This window comes from Schistocerca gregaria, chromosome 6 (genome assembly GCF_023897955.1).
Source record: "Schistocerca gregaria isolate iqSchGreg1 chromosome 6, iqSchGreg1.2, whole genome shotgun sequence".
Lineage (NCBI taxonomy): Eukaryota > Metazoa > Arthropoda > Insecta > Orthoptera > Acrididae > Schistocerca > Schistocerca gregaria.
Genome location: NC_064925.1, coordinates 326,028,276 through 326,051,707, shown reverse-complemented (window position 1 = coordinate 326,051,707; position 23,432 = coordinate 326,028,276). Strand labels below are relative to the sequence as shown.

The window sequence follows — 23,432 nt, the reverse complement described above, 5'->3', positions numbered from 1 at the left end:
TTGAAGTGTCTGTAACTTTTCAGGGATCTTGACCGATTCTTTTCAATTATCTGTTCTTTTCTTCTTTCTTCTTTTCGTCTGCCTTGCATTCTTACGTTCTGGTTTCGTCTATCTTGTATTCTTCTGCCCTGAATTAGTCTGTCTTGTATTCTTCCGCCCTGAATTCGTCTGTCTTGTATTCTTATGCCCTGTTTACATCTTTTCCTGAATATCGTTGCACACTAGTTGAATTTTGTTTCACCAGAAGTTGCATTCTTTCCTGAAATGACTTTCTGCAGCTCTGGACGACAAAATCTGTATCCATTTGGTTAACAGCTAATAAAAATCCATGTAAGTGAATAAGAATCAAACTTTCTAACAACAAGTTCCTTTGAAATTTTGGAAAAGGCTATAGAAAAATTCAAATGGCTCTGAGCACTATGGGACTTAACTTCTAAGATCATCAGTCCGCTAGAACGTAGAACTACTTAAACCTAACTAACCTAAGGACATCACATACATCCATGCCCTAGGCAGGATTCGAAGCTGCGACCGTAGCTGTCGCGCGGTTCCAGACTGTAGCGCCTAGAACCGCTCGGCCAGCCCAGCCGGCCAAGGCTATACAACCCCATACCACAGAACCACTGGTACTTTTCCTTCCAATGCTGTAGCTACACTTCTACTTGCTATACACATTGCAGCCAAAACTGTTCCATCTACAAACTCTTGTCAAGTTTCGATTTGAGAAGTGCACAATGCAAAATAGTCCTCTTTAGACACACAGAAACCCAGTTTGAAGTTCTGTATACCTCACTATTAACGCAAATCGAAAGTACAAATCTTCAAAGCAAATTTTCAGTTCATTTGAAGGATATACTCAGCCATTATCACAACAAAGACGAATTAAAATGAGCTGTAGAATAGTTTCGAGAATTTTGAAAATTTTTTACACTTATGACTTTGCTTCTAGAAAATACACTCCTGGAAATGGAAAAAAGAACACATTGACACCGGTGTGTCAGACCCACCATACTTGCCCCGGACACTGCGAGAGGGCTGTACAAGCAATGATCACACGTATGGCACAGCGGACACACCAGGAACCGCGGTGTTGACCGTCGAATGGCGCTAGCTGCGCAGCATTTGTGCACCGCCGCCGTCAGTGTCAGCCAGGTTGCCGTGGCATACGGAGCTCCATCGCAGTCTTTTACACTGGTAGCATGCCGCGACAGCGTGGACGTGAACCGTATGTTCAGTTGACGGACTTTGAGAGAGGGCGTATAGTGGGCATGCGGGAGGCCGGGTGGACGTACCGCCGAATTGCTCAACACGTGGGGCGTGAGGTATCCACAGTACATCGATGTTGTCGCCAGTGGTCGGCGGAAGGTGCACGTGCCCGTCGACCTGGGCCTGGATCGCAGCGACGCACGGATGCACGCCAAGACCGTAGGATCCTACGCAGTGCCGTAGGGGACCGCACAGCCACTTCCCAGCAAATTAGGGACACTGTTGCTCCTGGGGTATCGGCGAGGACCATTCGCAACCGTCTCCATGAAGCTGGGCTACGGTCCCACACACCGTTAGGCCGTCTTCCGCTCACGCCCCAACATCGTGCAGCCTGCCTCCAGTGGTGTCGCGACAGCCGTGAATGGAGGGACGAATGGAGACGTGTCGTCTTCAGCGATGAGAGTCGCTTCTGCCTTGGTGCCAATGATGGTCGTATGCGTGTTTGGCGCCGTGCAGGTGAGCGCCACAATCAGGACTGCATACGACCGAGGCACACAGGGCCAACACCCTGCATCATGGTGTGGGGAGCGATCTCCTACACTGGCCGTACACCTCCGTTGATCGTCGAGGGGACATTGTATAGTGCACGGTACATCCAAACCGTCATCGAACTCATCGTTCTACCATTCCTAGACCGGCAAGGGAACTTGCTGTTCCAACAGGACAATGCACATCAGCAAGTATCCCGTGCCACCCAACGTGCTCTAGAAGGTGTAAGTCAACTACCCTGGCCAGCAAGATCTCCGGATCTGTCCCCCATTGAGCATGTTTGGGACTGGATGAAGCGTCGTCTCACGCGGTCTGCACGTCCAGCACGAACGCTGGTCCAACTGAGGCGCCAGGTGGAAATGGCATGGCAAGCCGTTCCACAGGACTACATCCAGCATCTCTACGATCATCTCCATGGGAGAATAGCAGCCTGCATTGCTGCGAAAGGTGGATATACACTGTACTAGTGCCGACATTGTGCATGCCCTGTTGCCTGTGTCTATGTGCCTGTGGTTCTGTCAGTGTGATCATGTGATGTATCTGACCCCAGGAATGTGTCAATAAAGTTTCCCCTTCCTGGGACAATGAATTCACGGTGTTCTTATTTCAATTTCCAGGAGTGTACATATGCGCAAACAAAATGAGTAATATCATCAATAAATGTTAAAACATACCTTTTATTATCTTATGTGTTTCGAGCAATTGGTCCATTTAGATCACTAGTTCTAATGGTATGGTTGTTTTTACTCTTTGTGTTTTATGGGGCTGTGACACCTGTTTCCCATCCGAGCATGTACGACAAAAATCGTAAACTGACTTGTCAGCTGTGAAGTTCATGCCCTAAATTAGCATCTGCTACTTACAAATATTATTGTAACTCGGATCAGGTTGTCTGTGTTGGTGAAACTACATGACATGGCATTTTCTTATTTGTAAAATCTAATGTGCACATGTTTGACTTGCTCCTTTGTGCAGTGTCAAGAGTCACATTGTCCTTTTGAACAATGCCATCAGACTTGTACAGATGAGGTCTGGAACTGGCAAAATATCTTTAATCAGAATCGGAATTTTGTTGTCGCTACACAACCGAAAATTCAATTTCACCAACACACTTAGAATACAGAAATGTTCTGAATGTTGCAATATTGATTTCTGTTGTACAAGTGTATTACTATTTATTAAATTGTCTGGAGCCCAGGAAAGCAAATACAATTTAATTTAAGATGATGTTGCTGAAATTTCAGAATTAGCTGTAGGGAAACAGTAGTTATTCTGTTTTCTGTTTTTATCATCAGAGACTACCCCTGCAGAATTTTGTTTTGGTTTCTGTTCTTCGTTTTTCTCTGGTTTTTGGATAATCTGACATTTTTTGTCCTTTCACTTCATAGCTGTAACACCGAAAAATAAAACGATTAGTACCTCCATTATCTGATTTAATATTGCAATCAAAATTACCAGACTTAGATTATTGTCAAGACCACAACAGAGAACCCGTCGATGAGTTAACGTGGTCTTTCTTGACAACATCTTTCCTTTTCGTCTGTTCATATAAAAGAACAAAAGGACAAAATTCATACAAAATCTAGAGTTAACATATCTAGTGAGAGTGTTTCTAACGCTGTGACTAGATTATGGAATCCAGTGGCATTGTCAACAACATATGGCAAACAGTGTTGGTGTTTTCTAATCTTGCTCTCGAGTTAATTGTCGAAATGGTGAAAATGATCTGGAAGCAGCAAATTTGTTAGATCAAATTTCTAAACTAACAACTGACTTGCTAATACTCTTCGCTTAAAAGCATTGCACTGTGATAATCACAGATCAAAAAACGTACCAGTAGCTTTGTCTTTTGCAGTCTCTAGATAGTTATTAGAAATTCTTTGTACGATTTGTGACTTAAATTTATTTTCACATTTCTTCAAACTTGCTAATAGCATCTCTCTTTGGATGTTCATCTAATATATCATTCTCTTCATATACGACCATTTCAGAATACTGCAAGCAGATCCATCTCATTTAACAGTACCTCAATTCAAATATTTCTGGTTACTAAAATTAGCTCCAGTGGACAGCAGAATTTAAAATTCCTAGGCCTCATCAGTAGTGAGATCGCGTCCTTTGTATTATAGAAGCAATTTATATGACCTGTAAATCAACACAGGGTCCATAACCTGATAAATTTAGAGAACTGTGGGCATTCTTAAGGCATATGAATTATTGGTTTACTTATAATAATAACGATTTATTTGATGAAATTCAGGCAACTTTTATTTACTTCTGTATCAGCACAACATCTCAACAAAAGAATAAAACATAACATCACAGAGTTACCATCAAAAAGGGAAAATGACAAATTTATTTTATTTATTTATTAACAACATAGAGTGACTGTCACCCTTGGTAACTATAGTGGGTTGTTTGCTACTAAAAATAGTAACAGAACTCCAGAACTACAGCATGTTGCTGGTAGCATCAATGTGAAGTCAGTGATACCTAGATGCCCATGGCCCCTACTCCAGCATTCTTATAAACAGATACCTATATATTTTTAACGTTACTGTTATGTATTCCTTTTTAGTTAGTTCATTGCTACTGGAATCTCAGGTGTGAGGACTACCAGTTTTATGTGGAACAAAATGTACTTTTTAGAGGGATATTGTTTAAAGTAAAGGTATAGAAAGATCAACCAGTGTACATCATTGCACCTACTGCACTTCAGCTAGCATCCCTCCAACGGTGACTCTGCACAGAACTCAGCAACATGCCTTCAGGCAACAGTGTCAGCACCAAAACAGAGGACAGTGGCAACATCACGCAACCACCAGATAGTATGGCGGATAGTACATCAGAACAACAACCTCTACAATTGGCCACAGAAGGTAGGAATGTACAAGACATTAACTTACCTGTGTTCTGCATTTACTGACCAAAACTCTGGTTCCTGGATGTGGAAATCGTTTCCTAACAACACAATGCCAAATGCAACACACTACAATTCCATTACGTAGTCACTCACCTAAGTGAGACTCAAACAATCATAGTAGAGGATGCCTTATACACACATAGCTATGCAGCACATAAAGCCTACCTAATTAAACATTGTCTAACCAGCAGAATAAAGGCTCCGCAGATTAATGGCGAATGAGGAATTAGCAAACACATCCCCTACCCACCTACTATGCGACTGCAATAGCCAGTGGGATCCGACCTACTTTCTGAGCAGTCCTTCCATATACTATGACTCAGCAGACTTCCAGAGTGCATGAGACTTATCTTAGCGATGGATAATAACACTTCACTAAAACTGTTGGTAGACATAGCTGGAAGCATGGCAGGTTGCATCAAACGAAGCGAGACTGCCATGTGCAGCACCTCACTTCGACTCCCAGAAACTAACCGTAAAAGTACAAGCGCTTGTAGCACAGGTGACAGCACTACACTGAACGGAGAGCTCGGCAGAGCAATTCAAAGACAAACAGTAGGAAGAAGAAGAACTAGATAGTGGATGGCAATGAAACAAGGAGAGCAGTTGGTGCTGGTATTACCGCCAGTTTGGCAACAAGTTTCGCACTTGCTAGGCTCTGCGGCAGTTACCAAATGCCCTCGACAGCTGACCATCGAGTGCAGCTGTCAAGACACCCTACCCCTGTTACGACTGCCACACCAGATTATAAGAAATCGTCCGCTCACATTTCTGCTAGTGGCACGCCCTGGCCCGCGACATGCGAAGATGCCTGCATTGACCTCTGCTCTGTCGTCCCCAGCTCACTGACACAGCAGCTTCTAAGCATGCATTCACAGCAACAGGTTTCCTGGACAGTAATGGACGAGGGCATTGAGACGACAGTCAAACACAGGGAATGAACAGCATGTTTCATCCGATTCCAGGCACAGACATTATTCATAAGTGATGAAATTACACTACTGCCATACCTGTTTGTGAAACCTTTAGTTTCGAAGACTCCACATATTAGGGAGTGTTGTAGCCCCTGCACTACCAAAACATATCAAAGAGCTGGAAAATGAGGATAAAATTAAAACTGTTATAAAGAACCACATGCTTGACAAATGTTATTACAGCATAAGTAAATATCTCTGTGCAACTGTATAAGAATATATGTTTAAGTTAATGTGACAAATGGAATTACATCAGTGAATATGTCTGTCAAGCATATAATAAATTATGTTATAAAAATACTTATTAGTTGTATATTGTATTAAACGTAAGATAGATTCATATGAATTCAGCACAGATAACAATTTTGTAAAGATATTATATAGTTGTTAAAATGTATCTGACAGATGCTATATCACAAATGTGATCATTGGGACGATAATAAATAAATAAAACACTTCTGTATTGGTTTCACTTGCTCACAAACAACATCAAAACGACACTTCATTACGAATAAAACATCCCATTTGAAGTTTTTAGTGGATGCAGGATCTGATGTCAGTGTTCAATCAACACAACTGTAAGGGCGCCTTATTCCACAGCACAGCAGCTAACAACACATACATTCCAACACATGGCGAGAATAAATTGAACCTTGATATTGGCATAAAGGAACTAATCATGTGAAATTTTTTAATTACAGATGGAAAAACTTAATATTTGGACCAGACATCCTATATCATTACCATGTACTTGTGGATATCTGAGGAGTCCCAATGCCCCAAGCTGCTGTTGCAAGAGAACGAATTCCAAAGGATCCTGAAAGAGTTCCCTAGCCTCACCATTCCACCAAATGACCAACTTGGAAGAAGACCAAAAACGCAGCTCTTTGTCCAAATAGCACCAGGACAACTAGTAGCTTTAAGACCTTGTCGCCTCACAACTGAGAAGTTGATTGCAGCTGAAGCAGACATTGACAGGCAGATTAAGGTTGGAAATATGTTTAAACAGCCAATGGGCCTCTCCTCTACACATGGAGCCTAAAAGAGATTCGTCATGGACACTGTGTGGAGATTACCAGCTACTGAATGGCAGAACCATCACTTACAGGTTCCCCATTCCACAAATAAAGGACATGAATAGTGAATTGGTGGGTGTGACAGCTTTTACCATTGCCAACAGTGCACATGTGAAGATACAAATTCTTCGCTCCAGTAGACAAGAGTATTCGCATATGCCACATGGTATAAAACATGCTTCCCAGACGTGACAGGGTTTCCTCCACCAAGGATTACACAGCCTGAAGAGGTATACTGTTATATGGACGATATCCCTTTTTTTTCATCCACTGTCACAGGATACTTGGCATCTTCTACCACTTTCTGAACGACTCCTGTAAGTAAGGTAGTGGTGAATAAACACAAGTGCATTTTTCGGAAATGTAGCGTGAACATTTTAGGGTTTGAGATGTCGACGTCAGGCGTCCTACCCCTCCCAGAACGAGTTAGGGCGACCCAGAAAGCAACACGACCAAGGACATTCAAGGAATTTAGAAGATTTTGGGGAATGCTTAAATACTACCGTCACCACCTGCCACATGTGGCCCATCTGCTAGCACCATTGACCTTGACCAGAGAGGTTAAAGGAAAATTCACAGCAGATATGAGTAGGGTGCTTGAAATGTGGAAGCAACTGCGGCATTTGAGTCAGTGAAGGAGTATGCCACATGGATAGTAGTAATGAGTCATTTGCAAAAAAAGGCGCCTATGACCATTGTGTTAGATGAAAGCTAAGAGGTAGCTGGCGCCACCTTACAACAGCACAGTGACAGCCATGGCAGTCCTGGCATTCTTCTCCTCACTGTTAATGGAGAAGCCAAAAAACTTGAGCATAATAGATTGGGAACTGTACACAATCTACACGATTATCAAGCATTTCTGTGACTATATGGAAGGTATAGAATTCGCAGTTTTCATAGATCACACTCAAATCACAGCACTATTCAAAAAAGGGTCACCAGACAGGTGGACTTCATTTACCAGTTAACCACTGATGGCCACCAAGTGAGGGCAGTTGTTTGTCAAATTTCCAAATGCTTTGATGGTAATGCCATCTTCCTGTACTCTTGGTTGCCCTGTCTCCTGTGCAATAATATTCCAAATTGTTTCGATTTTGTTATCAGGGGTATTAATCCCAGACATGATGCACATGCTTCTGGACTTTTTAATAACCTTTCTTAATGTAGCACAGTAGTTTTTATAATATTTGGCTGTTTCTGGGTCGTTACTCTTTCTTGTTAGATACTGCTCCCTTTTTGGTTACAATATATTTTTATTTCTGTAGTAAGCCAAGGTTTTTTGCATGGTTTCTTATAATTAGTTTTAACTTCAAATTCTCTTGCAAGTGTATCATGAAATAAGTTATATTTTAAATTAGCATTGGATTACTTGTACACCTCATCCCAGTCTAACTGCTCAACTTCAAATTCTCTTGCAAGTGTATCATGAAATAAGTTATATTTTAAATTAGCATTGGGTTCCTTGTACACCTCATCCCAGTCTAACTGCTGAAGATTTTCCCTGAAATTTCTAATTGTTGAGTTATTAATTGAATGCACAACTTTAGAGGGTAGTTTTGAATTACTGAATGAAGCTATGTTATACACTGTAACTAGCTGAGCACCATGATCAGAAAGGCCATTCTCAAAAGGACAAGAATTTATGTTTTTAAACTTGCCTTGGTCTATAAAAGTGTTATCTATGAATGTGTTGCTGTCCTTTACTACCTGAGGAGGAAAACCAATGACAGATGTCAAATTGAAAGAACCGAGCAAGACTTACAGGTCATTCTTCCTATTACACTCTTTCACTTAACATTGAAGTCCCCACAAATAATAATTTGCTCTCCCATATCTGACAGATAGCACAACAAGGCATCCAAGTTTTCCAGGAATAAATGAAAGTTTCCTGAAGGGGACCTATATACTGTTACAATTATAAAAGAACCCTCTTTCAGTTTAAGTTGACAGGCACATGCTTCTATATGTTGCTCTAGATAAAACTTCCTTATATCTAAGCTTCTTACACAGTGATAACTTTTGACATATATGGCAACTCCTCCTCTCACCTTATTCTCGCTACTTATATGTGCAGCTAGTTTATAACCACTGATATTTACCTTTTCCATATCAGATACAATATGATGCTCAGACAGGCACAGTATACCTATTACATTATCAGATTCAATGTCATCTAAACAAACCAGGAGGTCATCAACTTTATTCTTCAATCCTGAAATATTTTGGTGGAAAATGGTAACATTATTTTTTACTTTACTTTTGTGAGAATCTACTTTTTTTCTTTAATCCACCAATATTTTGGTTAAATATGAGAACAAGGCGGTGACAACAATTCATTTACAAGAAGAATTTGATTTGCCAGAGTTTTCTTCTGGATGCTTCATTCTAAAATAGAAATCAGAAAGGATATGAAACAGCCATTTAAAAAACTATAGGTCACCAGAAGGATCAAAATATACAGTGAAAGGAACAAATAGAGATTCTGCAGTAGTTCCACACTACAAAAGCTATTAAAATTACTAAAGAAACGTTGTTAAAATTCAGTATCAGAAATCAGTACTGCCAACAACAGACTCAAGGCTATACAGAATATAGTGATAAGAGAGACAGGACAAGTGGCCAAAGAACAGAATAAGATCACTACTGAATTGAAGGAAAGGGCTAGTAATGATAAGTCAAAGAAAAAATGTTCAGTAACCATTTCTTAAATACAATAGAAAATATAGGGAGAAACAGTTCAAGAGCAAATCACAACATCATTATGAAAAAGAAACTCTCTTAAAATCCAGTCATAAGAATGTGTCGCCGACTTCTCCTTCTCAAAATAGGAAAATATATATTCTCCATAAAAAAAGATTTTTCTCATGTAATAAGCACAGTCACATGCAAAATATGTAATGCACCACTACCTCAAAGCACTTTTCCAAGGAAACTGAAATATGCCGCTGTTAAAGCCCTCTATAAGAAAGGTGATGCGAGAGACATCAATAACTATCGATCTGTTTCACTACTGGAATCATTTTCCAAAACTTTTGAGAAGGTAGTGTCTTCTACAATAGTATCTCAGCTTAGCAGCAGTAATATCCTCATTAACTCACAGCTGACTGGAGTGGCTGAGCAGTTCTAGGCGCTACAGTCTGGAACCGCTCGACTGCTACGGTTGCAGGTTCGAATCCTGCCTCGGGCATGGATGTGTGTGATGTCCTTAGGTTAGTTAGGATTAAGTAGTTCTAAGTTCTAGGGGACTGATGGCCTCAGATGTTAAGTCCCATAGTGCTCAGAGCCATTTAAACCATTTGAACCATTAACTCACAGTTTGGAGTTCAGAAGAGTTGCCATACTGAGAACTTGATTTACATGTTTACTCACCAAGTTCTAAAAGCATTAAATAAAGAAATAGCGCTGGTTGGTATTTTCTGCGACCTATCTAAGGCGTTTGACTCCGTTAATCACACAGTATTCTCCTAGATTAACTGAGGAGCATGGGACTGATGGCATAGCCAAAAAATAGATAACATCACATCCAACCTAAAGAATTCAGAATGTTGTAATTAGTAATTCAACCAGTGTAGTTATTCTGACTAAAGAGAAATAACATGGATTCCCCAAGGCTCAACATCAGATCTGCTCTTGTTCCTCATATACATAAACAATCTTCCATCTAATATTAAAAAAAAACAGAATTCGTTATTTTTGTAGATGACATTAGTAGTGTAATGAATCCAAGCATGGATACAGTAAGAGAAGATTTTGTAAACAGTGTTCTTAAAATTATCATTCACTGGTTTTCTGCAAATGAACTCATGCTCAATTTTAAAAAGACACAACATACTCAGTTTTGCACATGTAGAGGTACTATCCTAATGACAAGTGTAATGTCAAATAGTGTGGAAACTTCAAAATTCTTATGTGTCCATACAGATGAGAATTTGGACTGAAAAAACAGCATTTTGAATCTCCTAAAATAACTTATTTCATTTACATTTGCACTTAAAATCATAGCAAATCTTTGGAAAAGACAAACGAGTAAGTTTACATATTTTCCATAATTTCATTCAGTAATGTCACTTGGAATAATGTTCTGAGATAAGTGATCTTTAAGAAAGAAAGACTTCGTTGCCCAAAAATGTACTATGTGGTTCTCACCAATGATCATCTTGTTGATGTGAAGATCTTATTTCAATAGTGGTACAAGTCCATTTTTGTTCATTGTGAGATACACAGTCCTAAAGTTAAATGAGTGCTGAAAAATCTGCAGTTGAGATACCAGAAATATCCAAGCATGTGGCTTCTTGCTAGAGGTGAACCTTTCTTTCTGTTTGGATCATTAATTGCAGAAGCATTATCAGCAGAAAAGTGGAAGTAATGGACTTGTACCACTATTGAAATAAGCCCTTCATATAAGCTTAATGAGTGGGCCTATTTGACCGCTACTTCACACTATATTCATTCAATCATGAAGTTAGTTGTAAACAATCCACTACAGTTCAATGTTCCAACAAAAATTTTTGATCACTTATCCAATGATATAAAATGTCTGACAGACAGAAAAACAAAATTTGAAAACAAACTAAAAAGGTTTCTCCCTTACAAGTGCTTCCATTCCATAGAAGAAGTCTATGACTATAGTGTGTAAAAGGTTGTTGTGTCGTCGACTACTAATATCAATAGTGATCACCAATATCACACAAAAAACAATGAACAATTGAGCCTCTTTGGATTGTCTTTTATGTGCTGTTCCACCATTGTTCTTACGTGTGATGCAACAGTGTAAAGTGTACTCTGATTACATTGTGTGTACAAGAGTTAATTAGGTATTAGTTTATATTTGTGTGCTTCGTGGCATCAGTACTTGAATATCATTTGTAATCACTGCCACACGAATTCGTACACTGGTGACTTGTCACAACGGTTTGTTTTGTGTGAAACCGGTGAACATGCCATAACGCTTATTGCTGAGACAATGGATCTCAAAGTGCATCAGAAGCTATTACGGCCATTCGTCAATCTGGATGATGTGTCCCAAGGGTTGCATGTTGCACCAAACTGCATGGAACCACTTAAGAACTAAAATGCGAGTGTCAATGACTATCAAACCCCTCCCACAAGTATTCTTGCTCTTGCTGACACCATATGGCAACATTCAAAGCAATCTTCCTGAGGCATGTTTGCTCATTCTAAGTTTTTACACCTTTGCCTACTGATTCCATCTGTCTCTATTCAGTCACTAGGTGGCTCTTCGGTTTCCTATTAGTTGGGTCTTCAGTTGTAGTTCCTTGGAGCAACTTGTTGAACACATGGGCAGTCATTCATACGCAGTCAGCGAGGGAGAGAGAAGAGGCACATGCGATGTACAATGAGATGATCATGGTTATCTGGTGGTCGATAGAGTGGTGTCGGTCAGCAATGCTTGGACCTAATGTCGACACAGCCAGTTTACCCTATATTAACCTGGCATAGTTGCTGATGTGAGTGTTGGAGTACTGTTAGTTTTCTGGCACAGTCTGTTCTGCCCTTTAGGGGTAATGTACTTGCTACTTGATTTACACATGTGCTCCCACGCTGAAGTTGCTCCCACTATGCTGGATTGCCTATGGTTCCCCATCACTCTGTTTGGCATTATCTGAGTGCTGTATTTGTGTGTTTTAAAATTTCTTTTAATTACAACTTGTTCAATATCTACTTATTTTTTCAGCCGTGCCTGTAATTAATTGTCATGTGTTCCAGACTGATGCGCGTGTTAGTGACCTCTGAGGACGAAACTGAGTTTTATTTGTGCTGGAAGTTGTTGCTTCTCTGACTGATGTAACGACCATAAAATTGTCTGTGTCTGTGGTAAGCAAATGCCAACGGCCTTGCTGCAGTGGTAACACCAGTTCCCGTCAGATCACCGAAGTTAAGCACGGTTAGGCTGGGCAAGCACTTGGATGGGTGACCATCTGCTCTGCCGAGCGCTGTTGGCAAGCAGGGTGCACTCAGACCTTGTGAAACAAGCTGAGGAGCTACTTGACTGAGTAGTAGCAGCTCCGGTCTCGAAAACTGACATATGGCTAGGAGAGTGGTGTGCTGACCACATGCCCCTCTATATCCGCATCCAGTGATGCCTGTGGCCTGAGGATGACATGGCGGCCGGTCGGTGCCGTTGGGTCTTCCAACATCTTTTCAGACAGAATTTAGTTTAGTTTTCGTGGTAAGCAAATGCTAGTGGCCCAGTGACTCTTGGTTCATTTGGGGAATTAACTTCCGTAGCTCTAAGATTTTGTCCCTTTCAAGAAAGTTAATCTTTATTGTTTTAAATACGATTACTATTGTAGCTGTTTGAATGTTATCTCTCAAGACTTGCCTGTTACCTTTGAAGCCACTTAAGTTAATGAATTTTGGCAGCTGTGTTGTGTATCGACGTGGCTGATGACTACCAAATACATCTGATCACTTCTAGTGCACCCCTACACGCCATGCACAGAGAATTGGCAGCCATCTTGTCCTCCCCTGCCGCAATTGCCGTACGAAAAGTAGACGGCACATGCAGAAATATCTGATACTACAAATATGAGTCAGGTCCTCATCCTCTGGTGACTGAGATACACCACGATCAGCTGACAACAAGCCACCAGGCACGTTTCACCGTTTGGAATATGGAGAACAACCAACAGATTGCACATAACTGTTGTTTCCATGCACACTCTGGCACCGCTACCTGCATACGCGTTCCTTTCTGCAGTCATCCAAACGTCATCTGTGACCTTCACCAAGTGTCAGTGGTTGTGACACTGCTAAAGCATGAAATAGAATCACCAGTGTGAACCAAACGTGTTTGACCCATTATCTGTGTTTACGTGACCAGCATACTAAGCAGCATTTCCTGGTGAATCATCTTCCAAACTCAGCACTCTTCCAACTCATTTTGCTACTCAACTGGTCACAGATACTTCACCACTACCCAGGGTGGTGACTGGATCAATCATTATAACATATGGTACTACTGTACATAACATTGATTTCAGTAATGGACAGGTTTTCTAGTGGACATGAACAATGGAACAGAGCACTACAGAGTAGAATGTCTGCCTTTACAATAACAGAGTTCATTATTACAGACGTCACTATGCAAGCGAATCTGATTATCAGCTCCTATCATTGTTACATCGACCTCCCGCCAATGTAGAGAGCCTAACTTCGCAGAACTTCATCCTCATGGAGATCCAACATAATGTGGAGGACCTGCAAAACGGAGTACAGAACTTCATCCACAACCCTGGCAGTAACAACGAGTATGCTCACCTCGACGAATTACTGACTCAGGCTTTACTGAATCTGAATTTGATAGACACTTCTGACAACGTGAATACAGGCTGCTTCTGGAGAAGCGCTGTGAAAACACCAACCAACACTTGATAAATCTGTTAGACATCTAGTTTGTCTTCCCATTGAAACTATCTCGTTTTTGAACCAACGAATTGCATACAGGGTAGTGACAGTGCTACTTGTAACAGTGCAAGCGGTGACACTGACTCCACCACATGTACATTTAGTGTGTACCAGCCCTTATGTCACCACGACATTAAGGGTAGCACGCACCACTGAACTGAAACCACAGAGGGACATCCTGTCTCCTACATGGCACAGTGCCTTCTTTCTGAAAAGTTACTGATCACTGAAGCGTCTGTAGATTAATTAATAACTAAGGACACTGTCCACCTTCGAACAGCCCTTGGGCTTCACTGATAAATTGGCCCCCAAAAAGTATGGCACATTTCATATGTGCAGGGACCCTCAGTTCCAGAACCATCACTGATCGATAACTGGTACCCAACATCCAAGGCTTTGCCCATTCACCATCGGATCCCTCTGTTTTCAGCGTCATATGAAACAAGAAGACATACTTGCAAATAGAGGCGGTACATACACTAGATCTCTAATGTGTCCCCACAGAAAAAAGTCACACAGAGTGAGATCTGATGATTGAGGAGGCCATTTCATGAAACAGCTGTAGCACAGTTGTTTTTGTCGAACTCCAACACACAGAAAGCTCACTTTGCACCTGAACTCACCATGTTTGCTACTAGCACTGACTATCGGCAAATTACCAAACTACGCTATTTTGGTATAAATAAAAAAATCAGGGTTTCTCTTCAAAATGACATATGTATGATATCTGTACAATGTTTGGTTGTTGTGCAATAAATAATTGAAAGTGTTCCTGGACTTTATGTACACCCTGTATTAACAGTATTACAATGTGAGAATTATGCACCACTACAAATAGTACACAAAATGCATTCTTCAAACAGTTGTGCATGAAACGTTATTCTGCACTTACAGAAAATGAAAGTGATTAAAAAAATCAGTAAATTCAGTATTTCACTTACATAACACTTGAATGAAGTGTTAAAAATCTTGAACAAAAGTACAATAGTAGAGACGTTTTCCTCTGCTGCTTCCGACACCTCTATTTTATTGCTCAATTATCAACAGATACGCAAATTTGAGCAGGGAGAAAATGTAGTGGCTTGCATTAGGTCTTTCACTGGACTAATAGATTTTGGTGATTTGACCGTAGGACAAGAAAAACAAACATTTACTGGGCCTCCTATAGGACCCCAATAGGAGCTTGAGGTTCCAACACATTAAAGCACCCAGCCATACAACACAGTCATGGTGTGACACGTCACAGGGTAGACCACAAAATTTAGTTCCAGTGTCATTCGAGTAAATGATCTTTGACAGCTTACACAGTCTGTCCGAAACAGCAGTTTGCCCTTCCATAAGACCAATTATGGAACATTTCGCTTGGGCAGGAATTAAGGCAGACTGCAAGAAAAGGTCAGACACCTGCATTCCACGCCACTGTAGCAAAACCTGACACTATGCATTCCCACCACACAGCACATTTAAAGTACAAAAAGGGCATTTCCAGCATCTTCACTTGGATTTAGTCGTCTCTTTGCCAGAACCCAATGGCTATAAGTACATGTTATTGGCTACTGACCATACAACTCGTTGTGTAGGGACCTCTACACTACACATTATAATGGCAGAACCCCTGCACAGGCATTCTTAGATTGCGAGTCTCTCGCTTTGGATGCCCATTGTCCATTACAACTGATCAAGGACATCAATTCGAGTCGCTCTTCTTTGCACAGCTGCTCAAATTGAGTGATGTGCAACGCTTTCATACAACTGCTTACCATCCACAAAGAAGCAGATGGCACTTCACCCTCAAGGTCGCTTTGATGTGCAATGATGCACAAAAGACTGATGTATTGCTGGGTGTCTGCGCTGCATACAAGGATGACCTGAAGTCCTCTCTCTAAGAGGTTATATAAGTTGAATGACTCACACTGCTGGCAGACTTCTTTTTATCTTAGTCACCAGTTCCAACATTAGACTTAATGCCTTTGGTGCACAGTGTTAAACAGCCCATCGCTACTATCTGCACCCCAGCCCTCCCACATGCACGTAGTGTATGGCCAGTTTTTGTGCAGACAGAACTATGTGACTGCATTCACATCACGCTACATGACAACACAGTTTGTACAGCATTATAGCATCCGTATTCCAAGCCCTACAAACTCCTCCAATGTGGGGAACAGACATTTTCAATCCTAGTCAAAGGCAAACCACCGACACTATCAATCCAATGCCTCAAAAGGCTACATGTCAGAACAGGACCGACCTCTTACTTACCCTGTCACTCCACAGTGCTCCACACTGGAATAGGCCAGAGGGGAGGGGGGATTCTCTGATGGCACCGACTGCCGACATCAACAGCGAATGTCAATATCAACGCAATAAACAAGGAACAAGTGTAACTTCCTGGCAGATTAAAACTATGTGCCAGACCGAGACTGGAACTTGGGACCTTTGCCTTTCATAGGCAAGTGCTCTACTGTCTGAACTACCCAAGCACGACTCACGACCTGTCCACACCCAGCTTTAATCTGCCAGGAAGTTTCATATCAGCGCACATTCCACAGCAGAGTGGAAATTTCATTCTGGAATAAATATCTGAGTCTGCTTGGAAATGACTGTCTTTGTTGTGCTGTTCCACCATTGTTCTCGCGTCTGATGCTAAGGTGTAAAGTGTGCACTAATTGCGTTGTGTGTAAAAAGCGTCTTGACGACATGTAGTCATATTTACAAAATAATTTTTAATGTGAATATAAGACTATTTGTTCCATGTCATTACGGTTTATCGTGCAAAATGATCCGTGGAACATGAAAGTAATTAACAAGACGCGCCGATCGAACTCCCACTGACGCCTCTCCCGAAGGTCGTCTCCTGCACCGATTTAGAGAATCGAATTGTCTTTCGACTATTAAGTGAATATCGATCCATCGATATCTGTCATCCGATCCGAAGCAGACGTTACCGCGTGTGCGAGTGTGATGATCTGATGTGGGATATAGGAGGTGTTTTTGTGGTTGTGTCCAGCATTGTTTGTATTTGATATCACTTCATCGTGATAATAAAAGTGCCGAGTGGATGATAGCTACTGAGAAAGTAAACAAGACTTCCTATTGTGTGATATGGAACAAAGACTAGACGCTAAACATGGGGTAAACAAATGTATTCTGCAATGAAAAACGTCAACCAGAAGAGGAACAATACTCGAAATGATTTTAAAGGTATGTTGTACAAAAATCACCTGCAAATTATTCTTGATACAATACATCTCCGCTGCCGCGGGTTAAATGTAAGAACCACGAAAGGTTTCTTCCCAGTTCAGGCTACCGCATGATACCTACACTCCTTCCCAGATGTATTTTTACAAAGTCTGTCAGCTGCTGCCACCGAGTTTCCAGCTGGTTTCTTTGTACCAAATTGAACCTAAGAATTTATGTATCAGGTAACAGCCGCAATTTGCTCGAAACTAGAGATTTAACATTTATTATATATATCAGTATATGCATAGATAGAACAAAATTTTTAGTAAGCCCTAATGCCGAAGCACGACATTGCAAATGGGGACATGTGTTTTATCGCTGCGCACGTATTTCGCATAAGTTACTTATATACACGATTAATTTCACTTAAATTGTAACTTTACCTACTATAAATAGTCATGTTCTGAATTGTGCACATTACATTGTAAACAATGTTTACGACATTTTTATAGTTACATGTGTTTAACATAACAGACACATACATTTTCTCACACATTATGGGCGAGTGAACAGCATTTTTAACCTTTGTAGCCTTGAATGTCATGAGTTTGTTTATAAATTTTTCATTCCCTATGTTAGGTGAATAGTTTTAGAAATTTGTAATCATTGAGTTTCTTATGTGAAAGTAAAAGTACCTTAGACAAAATCACTGGTGTTGGAAACCTGTACCTTCCTTTGGCCTAAAAACTACCTCATCTAGCGAGTGACAGGAAGGTTTTTAGTCCAAGATTAAACCTGCAATTTGACCGTTTCATTTAAACATACAGGCAGCGTTCATAGTAGGAAATTAAAAACACACCATCAGTTAGTAACTTTACTTTATTTATTACCTCTTATGTCAATTAATAGTTAAATGTATGCCATTTACTAATGTGTATGTCATTGTCCATTGCGTGCATTACTTTTTGAATATGACTTGTGTCAAATGATGCCCCCCTCTGCACAACACATTCATCTAGTGTTGAAAGCTTTCCATTACTCGGCGTAACGTATTCCCTGGGACATTGCCGATGGCTGTTCTGATGCGATCCTTCAACTCAGGAATGGTGGCACAACATGTTTGGGACACTTCTTGCTTCAGGTAACTCCAATGGAAAAAGTCTGCACATGAAAGGTCAGGTGAGTGAGACGGCCAGGAAATGTCACAAAAATGGGAAATTACTCTACCAGGAAATGTCGGATGCAAGAAATCCATGCAAATTCTTGCTGTATTCAAGGTTGCTCCATCTTGTTGAAACCATAATTTTTCCACACCCACATCGAGCACACCTAATTGGGGAAGTCTTGCAGCATCTTTAGGTAGCATTCACTGGTGATAGTTACAGCCACACCACTGTCTTCTTCAAAAGAGTAAGAGCCAATAATCCCAAAGGAAGCAACTCCACACCACGCTGTGATACGAGAAGCGTGCAAGAGCTTGATGTGCAGTTCACGAGGGCTTACATCACTCCAATAATGGCAATTCTGTTTATTCACTGAACCACATAACTCGAAATGAGCTCCATCTGACATCAGGATGGTGTGCAACATCTATGGATTGTGGCTAAGGAGATCACGCATGATTAAGCAGAATGTTTCGCGTGAAACCCAATCGCGAGGCCTATTTTCCTCAACAATCTGCAGCGTATATGGGTGAAAATGGAGGTCTTTTTGCAACATTCGTAAATACAGAAGCGTCCAATTCTCCCCGTCTGCTTTGACCCATGACATCACAAATATGGCGGAAACAACCATACACTACGACTCCAATATGGCGCCTATGACGTCAATATGTAAACATGACCACAAACATGAAAATACATTGAAAAACCAACACACACACATTCCACAAAGTACCTAATTAAACTAACGGGGTTTTTGGGTGGGGACAAAGTAAATATAAGCAAATTTAGACACACATCACCATATCAAACCACACCAAATGACGGAAAAAAACCGACAACACAAAACTCCCCAAATTCCATTAAACACAATATCCTCTGGAATCAAACATTTCCCTTGACCTATATAGCTCAACAGCAACTCCCGATACCATAACACCCACAGCCACAACTACACATTGGATTTGAACACTTCCCTTGACCTATATAGGTTAACAGAAACTCTCGATACTAAATCATAAAACCCAAAACCGCACCCACGTCCGCAATCGTCACTACCTCAAAAAACACAATAAACCAACAGAATTGGAATCAAATGCTTCATTGACCTGTTATCCTTACAACATCTCCACATATAGCCACCCCTGGTCTAAGATGCTGGAAATTCAGTAAGCCGCATCCCTTCACGACACACTGAACACTTCACGACTTCATTCAAAAATTCGAATAGTTGGAGAAATTTTATTAGAGACAACGCACTGTCCCCCATCATTGCCGACAACTGAAAACTGTTGACCTTGTCAGTCATATCCATACATACCAAAGACATAAAAAAAAGCAATTTACCAAAATTCGCACACGACAAACAGAAAAAAACCTACAGTAATATTGACATAACAAATCCAAAATCGTTAACTCCCTGAAAAATATTCTGGTAAAAGCACCGTCACTACTGATACCACACACGTGCAATGCTAACACACAGCACACAAACACACCACCAGAGAGCACCACCGATCACATCAAAACGACACCTACAAACACGCAACTCTCAGAAACTAAATTCCACGCCATTGTGACGTCACACACCACGACAGCCTTACGTCATGGGTCAAAGCTGACGGGTGGGATCGGTTACTTTGGTCAACCACAATATTCTCCTGAATGAGCGACTGGGCATATGCACAGTTTGCACATGACAACGAGCAGATTTTTTTGGGTTACGCAAGAGTGCAGCACGAGCATTTTCCATGGCTTCTGGTGTTCGCACTGTTCTTTAATTTCTTCCCGGTTTGCCATTGCAGACAGAACCTGTTGTTCGCAATGCACGTACCCACCTCACAACGCTCTGTCCATTTGGAACTTTCCCATGTCTTCCCAAGTTGAAATGTTGCCAAAATAGACGCTGGGTAGCAATAACAGAGTGGCTATTCTTGAAATAACTTTCAACATCGAAGGCATGATGCTGTGCACTCCATATCACTGTCACACTTGAAATGGCAGCTCATTAGTACACGAATGCGGCATGAGCTGCCGTGCATTCCTGCATTACGTCATTGTAGTACACAAGTCAAATTATGCTTTGAACGCTGCTGCATCGTGTACTAGTGTTGCAAGTCATTTTAGATATTGTATACATTCTGAGTCCAAATGCAGATAGAAGGGATAATAAAACAATGGAAAATCCAGGTTGGAATGTCAACAACATTACGATTAAGACAGGCGAGTAGCAATCTATCCTGTTCATAACATTGTTGACAGTTCTTTATAAGATATTTTCAGTACTCCAAAGAGCACACCATGTGGCTTTTTTACCACTTAGTATCTCACCCAAACTCTTCAACTTCAATGTCCATCTGCATTCAAAATCATATTACAAATAAAATGGATATTGTGGGCAGCACCAACTTGAACATCTGTCTTGTAAAGCACTAACAATCCACACAAACACTTCTAGCTCCAAGCTGTCACTGACATTTGGCCACTGTCAGATATAGTTGTAGTTGGAATGGTAAACTTCTGGCCAACTACTTGTTCTGCACCATCATTCAGTACGAAAAATACTGAATCATCAAAAAATATCATATTCCTTCCATCAGAATTGCGACAGTGCTTGACAGATGTTAATCGGAAGAATTGGTCTTCCATCATAGAGCCTCTTGACAGCTACATGTTTGCTTTGTAGTCATATCATTCTGAAGTCAGCACCAAACTGTATCCACTGACTTGGAAAACACAGTAATACATTTCAGTTGCTCTGCATTTGGGAGAGGGTTTTGTCGTAATGTGCTGACAATTCATTATTTTTGACCTATGTTATTACATGTCAAACCCCAGTTTGCACACAGTTGTTGGGTTCTTGTAGTATTTTCATGACATATCTTTGTTCTGTTATTAAAATCAAACAGAATTCTGCATGGAACTACCATGAAGAATTTTCAGGCCATCAATATTTATTCTGTTTATGTTTTCCAGAAGTCAGAAATGCTACTTCAGAGTCTACTCACTTGATGGAGTAATGGCAGATGTTACAACAGAATTTGTAGGTTGCTACCAGTTTGTATAAATTTTAGCATTTGATTCCACTCATTATTATATGCAACACACACAAGATTTCAAAATAACATCCCATACTTATAAACATTTCCATGACACAAAACTGTAATCACAAATTGTAGGATTGTGTGAAATCCTTAATAATAAGTATAGGAACGAATGGGACAACCATGGGAAACTGGGGTTCAGAGTGGGGAGAAAATAACATTTAACATAAAAAACCTCAGAATCGCAGTAACAGTAAAACTTAGGAAATGCAACAGACAGGAACAAGATGCAGCTAAAAATCATGAAAAATAATGGAACATGGAATTTACAATTAGATGTGAGCTGAGGTATGCAGAGTGATTCCAACAAAATTAAATCCTAAAAGAATTTGTAGTATACATCTAATGAAAGATTGCAAAAATAATTAAACATGGAATTGACAACTTGAATGGAGCTGTGTAGCTAGAGTAGACAAGACAAGTCCAACAAAATAAATCTTAAAAGAAATCATACCATATTCAACGGAAAAATACAGCCAATACTTGTGAGAACCAAGATTATAAATATGATTGCTACTTGTCCCACTTACACCTCTGTAAGCCGTGCCTTTAGGTTGTTGCCTAACCACACCCTCAGAAATTGTAACATTCGGAATAAACAGAATAGTTTACTCCAGTTACGGAGACATCCGAAGATAACATTTAACAACAAGCTGTTTACATCCTTTGCATCATGTCACACATGCCATTGTGGCTCAGTGCCAAGAATAGGTATTGCACACCATAACTGACTTGCCATTTTTATCACCATGCCAATTGAAGTGACTCTCTTATATCCAATACAGTCTTGAATCCACTCTGGAGAACTATCAGTAAAGTTTTTTGCGCAGTTACTAATTTGAACAAATCCCACGTAATATGATATTAAACACACTGCCTGCAGAATTTCAAATCTGCACCAGCTACCACTGCCACATGTCCAGTGTCTGTCAACTGTTCTTTTATTTTTTTTTAAATATATATATATATATACCAAGCGGGAAAGCGCCGGCAGACAGGCACATGAACAAAACACACAAACACACACACAGAATTACGAGCTTTCGCAACTGGCAGTTGCTTCGTCAGGAAAGAGGGAAGGAGAGGGAAAAATGAAAGGATGTGGGTTTTAAGGGAGAGGGTAAGGAGTCATTCCAATCCCGGGAGCGGAAAGACTTCCCTTAGGGGAAAAAAAAGGACAGGTGTACACTCGCACAAACACACACACACAGTGTGTGTGTTTGTGCGAGTGTACACCTGTCCTTTTTTTTCCCCTAAGGGAAGTCTTTCCGCTCCCGGGATTGGAATGACTCCTTACCCTCTCCCTTAAAACCCACATCCTTTCATTTTTCCCTCTCCTTCCCTCTTTCCTGACGAAGCAACTGCCAGTTGCGAAAGCTCGTAATTCTGTGTGTGTGTTTGTGTGTTTTGTTCATGTGCCTGTCTGCCGGCGCTTTCCCGCTTGGTAAGTCTTGGAATCTTTGTTTTTAATATATTTTTCCCATGTGGAAGTTTCTTTCTATTTTATATATATATATATATATATATATATATATATATATATATATATATATATTTAAAAAAAATAAAATAACCCCCATTTTTTATTACATATTCATGTGGTACGTAAAGTAATTTGAATGTTTTAGTTCGACAACTTTTTTTTTGCTTTGTAATAGAAGGCGCTGTAATAGTCACAAACGTATAAGTATCTGGTATCACCTAACATTCTGCCAGTGTGTACGGTAGGCATTTGCTTCGTGATACATTACCCATGTTAAAATGGACTGTTTACAAATTGCGGAAAATATTGATATTGTGTTGATGTATGGCTATTGTGATCAAATTGCCCA

At 40.5% G+C, this 23,432-nt stretch overlaps 1 protein-coding gene and 1 pseudogene across 10 annotated transcripts in view; both read left to right on the top strand.

Annotated features, from left to right (window-relative positions):
• Positions 1-12,573: 12,573 nt before the first annotated feature.
• On the top strand, positions 12,574-12,691 carry LOC126279152 (5S ribosomal RNA; annotated as a pseudogene).
• Positions 12,692-17,069: 4,378 nt separating this feature from the next.
• Positions 17,070-23,432, top strand: part of LOC126278659 (zinc transporter 6-A-like) — a 471,888-nt gene continuing 465,525 nt past the window's right edge. For 9 of the 10 annotated variants that reach the window (XM_049978881.1, XM_049978875.1, XM_049978874.1 and 6 more), the window contains exon 1: positions 17,088-17,357. The gene's annotated coding sequence lies outside the window, so the exon portion shown is untranslated. Of the gene's footprint in view, positions 17,358-23,432 lie in introns of all 10 variants that reach the window. The other variant, XM_049978886.1, reaches the window with a different exon arrangement.